Here is a 5,654-nt window from a genome sequence, read left to right as displayed (position 1 = left end):
AACCCCACCCCACCCCACCCCCACCCCACCTAAAGTTTATGTACAAAATAAGTGACCAACCCTGCATGTCATGTACAAAATCAATGCCCCCCTCCACTTCCCATAATTTCTAAGCATAATTTGAAACATATCATTATGTACAAACTTGCTGAAACACCACCGCCACCACCCCAGCTCCCAGAACAAAATGTGTGTCTCTTACCCCCCCTCCCCGTAAAAATATCATCATCTCTACTCTTCTCTGTAGACCTGCCTGCATCCTTGTCACATGCTTATGAATGCCAAAATCTTGAACATTGCATCAAACCTCTCTCTCTTTCTTCCTCCCCCCTCCCCCCCATAAATTATGAACGGTCTCTAACTTACTTGTCACAAGACTGCTTTCTTGTGGCCTATTTTTGGATTTGTGAAGTGACTGCCATCATACTTTCTCCATGGGGCATGTCACATTATGCGTAATGAGGTCATAATAACTGTAAAGGATGGACCACAACCTCTATGTGTTTGTACTTAACCATGACTGGCCAGTCAGATAGTGTAGAGTAATGTTTATTGGGGAGATGTGATTGTTCCTGTTGGCTGCATGGGATGCGGCAAGCAACCTTTCTGTACAGATATTTTGTACTCCCTTTGTACTCAATAAAGTAAAACATTGAAAGTACCACTGTCACTTGTTGTCCACCGCCGCAACTGTTGTACCCAATGTCTTCAAATTTGGTGACAGCCTACATTGGGGGATTACGCAGACACCAGTCAATTTGGGTCACCTTGACCTTATTTTCAAGGTCACTACGACACTTTGACCACTTTTCAAACTCTTCTTAACGAGATATCTCATGAACTGTTGTACCCAATGTCTTCAAATTTGGTAACAGCCTACATTAGTTGATTACCCAGACACCGGTCGATTTTGGGTAACCTTGACCTTATCTTCAAGGTTAACCACTTTTCTAACTCTTGCACATTAGGGGATACGCAGACACCGGTCGATTTTGGGTAACCTTGACCTTATCTTCAAGGTTACCATGACACTTTGAACACCTTTTAAACTCTTGTTAACACGACATCTCATGGACTGTTGTACCCAATGTCTTCGAATTTGGTGACAGCCTACATTGGGAGATTACGCAGACACAGTTTATTTGGGTGACCTTGACCTTATCTTCAAGGTTACCATGACACTTTGAACACCTTTTAAACTCTTGATAACGCGACATCTCATTTACTGTTGTACCCAATGTCTTCAAATTTGGTGACAGCCTACTTTGGGGGATTACGCAGACACCAGTTGATTTGGGTGACCTGACCTTATCTTCAATGTCACCACGACACTTTGCACACTTTTAACTCTTGTTAGTGCGATATCTCATTTACTGTTGTACTCAATGTCTTCAAATTTGGTGACTGCCTACATTAGGGGATTACGCAGACACCAGTTTATTTTGGTGACCTTGACCTTATCTTCAAGGTCCCCTAGACACTTTGACCACTTTTCAAACTTATTTAAATGGGATATCTCATAAAACATTCCACCCAATTCTTGTTCTTATTTGCATTTCCAAATACTTCCCTGTCAGAGGATCATTGGTAAGAACTGGTCCCTGTACTTCATGTTTGTCTCGCATTGTGGATTTCTATGAAAATAGGTCCCTGTACCTCATGCATGTCTCCTTGTATTGATCCCTGCCCAAATAGGTCCCCTGTACCTCATCGTCGCCTGAAAACTAGAGTACTAAGTCACAAAAACCTATTTTCTAGAAATTCGATCTTGAAGTTTAGGACAACAATATCTTCTAAACTTTTCAATCGAATTCTTTCAAATTTTGCACATGCATGTGACATGTTAAACAGTATTAGAAAATATCAAATTATATGCTCAATCTATTGAAATAAATAAGAAACTCACGAAAAATGATTGGAGATAGAACACTTGACCAAAGAAAATCGTGATTTTTCTCAAAACCAAAGTGTTCTAATAGGTCGTGTAAAAACACAGCTAAAACTCAGCTTTAATATTATTATATCGATATTTGATTGTTATTTCTTTATTACCAGGGTGAATTTTTTCCGTTTAAACTTGTTTTACTTTCATAAGGACTATGTTTAATTAAATAAAGCAGAAATAAGAACAGAGTTAAATGTTCCATTTCCATGATGACAATCACTTCAAAATTGGTAAAAATCTCAATGTCACGTGATCAAATTGTGCTTGCTCATTGGTGAATTGACAACTTGGAACACTCGAAAAATTAACAACATGTGATTTTTCATGGAGATAGAACAAAGTTTGTGTTTGAAAAACCACTTTCAAAGCTAGATAGCACTGTAAAAGTTGCTAGAGTAATAGATTATGCTCTAAAACCCACCCCCGAGCATACTAACTCTAATTTTGTCAAAAGTGGACTTAGAACACTCTGGTTTTCAGGCGACGTCTCCATGCTTGTCTCCTTGTATCAATCCCTGTCCAAATAGGACCCTGTACCTCATGCTTGTCTCCTTGTATTGATCCCTGCCCAAATGGGTCCTGTACCTCATGCTTGTCTCCTTGTATTGATCCCTGTCCAAATAGGTCCCTGTACCTCATTGTTTGTCTCCTTGTATTGATCCCTGCCCAAATAGGTCCCCTGTACCTCATGCTTGTCTCCTTGTATGGATCCCTGTCCAAATAGGTCCCCTGTACCTCAAGCTTGTCTCCTTGTATCGATCCCTGCCCAAATAGGTCCCTGTACCTCATGTTTGTCTCCTTGTATTGATCCCTGCCCAAATAGGTCCCCTGTAAAACCTCATGTTTGTCTCCTTGTATTGATCCCCTGCCCAAATAGGTCCCTGTACCTCATGCTTGTCTCCTTGTATTGATCCCTGCCCAAATAGGTCCCTGTACCTCATGCTTGTCTCCTTGTATTGATCCCTGTCCAAATGGGTCCCTGTACCTCATGCTTGTCTCCTTGTATTGATCCCTGCCCAAATAGGTCCCCTGTTTGTCCTCATGCTTGTCTCCTTGTATTGATCCCTGTCCAAATAGGTCCCTGTACCTCATGCTTGTCTCCTTGTATTGATCCCTGCCCAAATGGGTCCCCTGTACCTCATGCTTGTCTCCTTGTATTGATCCCTGTCCAAATGGGTCCTGTACCTCATGCTTGTCTCCTGTATATTGATCCCTTGTCCTCCTTGTATCATGCTTGTCTCCTTGTATTGATCCCTGTCCAAATAGGTAGTCCCTGTACCTCATGGTTGTCTCCTCCTTGTATTGATCCCTGTCCAAATAGGGGACCCTGTAACCTCATGCTTGTCTCCTTGTATTGATCCCTGTCCAAATAGGACCCTGTACCTCATGCTTGTCTCCTTTGTATGATCCCTGTCCAAATAGGATCCCTGTCCAAATGTCTCCTTGTGATCCCTGTCAAATGGGACCCTGTCCTCATGCTTGTCTCCTTGCATTGATCCCTGCCCAAATAGGTCCTGTACCTCATGCTTGTCTCCTTGTATCGATCCCTGTCCAAATAGGTCCCCTGTACCTCATGCTTGTCTCCTTGTATTGATCCCTGCCCAAATAGGTCCCTGTACCTCATGGTTGTCTCCTTGTATTGATCCCTGCCCAAATAGGTCCCCTGTACCTCATGCTTGTCTCCTTGTATTGATCCCTGTCCAAATAGGACCCTGTACCTCATGCTTGACTCCTTGTGTGTTGTAGATCCCGTCAGAATAGAATTGTAAGTGATTATGATCTGCTGGATGCGGTTTATAAAGGTCAGCTGCAGTGCGAGCTTCATCCAGTTGCACCCGTGTTTGTCTGGCCATCTCTAAACGTTCACCTCCTGACCGGTAATACATCACCATAGCAACGCTTGTAATGGGCAACATGTGCCCTTATGAAGTAGGTTGTTCACCGATTGTTCTGCTGAAACAAAGGGAAACCTGTTGTGAGTTTTGTGTGTGCTCCCAATGTTGGAGAGAGAGAGAGTGTGTGTAGCGAGGTCTCCGAGAGAGACTGAGAGAGCGTGTAGCGAGGTCTCCTAGAGAGACACAGAGAGTGTGTGTAGCGAGGTCTCCGAGAGAGACAGAGAGAGTGTGTAGCGAGGTCTCCTAGAGAGACACAGAGAGAGTGTGTCGCGAGGTCTCCAAGAGAGACACAGAGAGAGTGTGTAGCGAGGTCTCCTAGAGAGACACAGAGAATGTGTAGCGAGGTCTCCTAGAGAGACACAGAGAGAGTGTGTAGCGAGGTCTCCAAGAGAGACACACAGTGCGTGTAGCGAGGTCTCCGAGAGAGACACAGAGTGCGTGTAGCGAGGTCTCTTCGATGACACGCAATCCACCATTCAGTGTTGTGGTTTCTTGCGACAAGCTCGGGTGACCGGAATCTATTCTAACGCAGAATCTAACAGAAATGGCAGTATTGAGTCATATCAGGATCGTAAAGCTGTACATAAACAGGAAGCTTGGTGTACTCCACTTGATGTACATTTCTACGAAACTACACTTCAGGAAAAGAGCAACAGATGTCACAGATCACGGATGCGAATAATACTTTGACGAAAACAGCAGGCAAGTCATCTCGCTGTAAAGTTGTTGTCTTCCCCAAACAAGATTCACTCGTTTAGTGTTTTAGATAGAGTTTGGGGCACGTGTTGTTTGAAAGTCCTACATTTCGCTGTGCAGAGTTCCGTCCCTTGGACACGCCTGGCGCCAAAGACTGTGGGTTCAGATTCGGGCGTACTATGTGTCTGTTTGTCATCCCCACCCCCCCAGTCTTCCCTGGCATCAAACTGACATGCCTATTTACATGTGGTATAATGTAAACGTGGCGTGAAGCCCAACTGACTCGCGTCCGCCCGGAGAGCGGAAGGTCGCGGGTTCGATCCCCGACCGCGTCAAACCAAAAAGACGTTAAAATATGGTACTTGTTGGTCCCTGCCTGGCGCTCGGCATTAATGGGTACAACAAGTACTGGTCGGCTCGGAGTCAGTATAATGTGTCTGAGTTGGTATTCATGCTTCACTGCGGCATGGTATCTCAGTGGGCTAGCACTATAAAACCAGCTTAAGTCTGGGCTTGTACAAGCAGCCGCACATACACATACACACGCATGCACGTCGTCATATGAGCGAAATATTCTCAAGCACGACGTAAAACCCAATTTCACCTCACCTCACCCAACTGACTCACTAACTTCCATAGACTTGTCTTGTTATGTTGTTGAACTGTAAAGTAAAGTAATCGACATACAGTATACAATGTACATTCAATGTACGCAGTGAAACAGGCCACCATAATCACGCCTTCCGGCTTCCTGATGTGCCAGTCCGTATCCTAACAACAGAAGCTATCCACGGATCCGGCGGTGCTGGCGTCGTGTGGAGATATACGTGGTATGCTCAGCCGCCAGGTACATCACGCAGAACGCATCTGAATGTACCCCTTAATTATGCCCTTCCATCGAGAAAATTCTCTCTTGACTTTGCGTTTCATGAAGTTTGTAGGCGAAAATATTGCGTGTCTGTCAATACGTCACGACTGACGATGTGGTTTCACAATGTTTATTCTTCCCATATGTTGACATTAATAATATACAAAACAGAAATATTAAATATTATTGAAATAGGATATATTGGGGCATATTGTCATGTAGTGAAGACAGAGCACACAGCTTCATAGAC

The sequence above is a fragment of the Haliotis rubra genome, unplaced genomic scaffold (genome assembly GCF_003918875.1).
Source record: "Haliotis rubra isolate DU_JTF1 unplaced genomic scaffold, ASM391887v1 Scf46, whole genome shotgun sequence".
NCBI classification, from domain to species: domain Eukaryota; kingdom Metazoa; phylum Mollusca; class Gastropoda; order Lepetellida; family Haliotidae; genus Haliotis; species Haliotis rubra.
Note: the sequence above shows the minus strand (reverse complement) of the source record.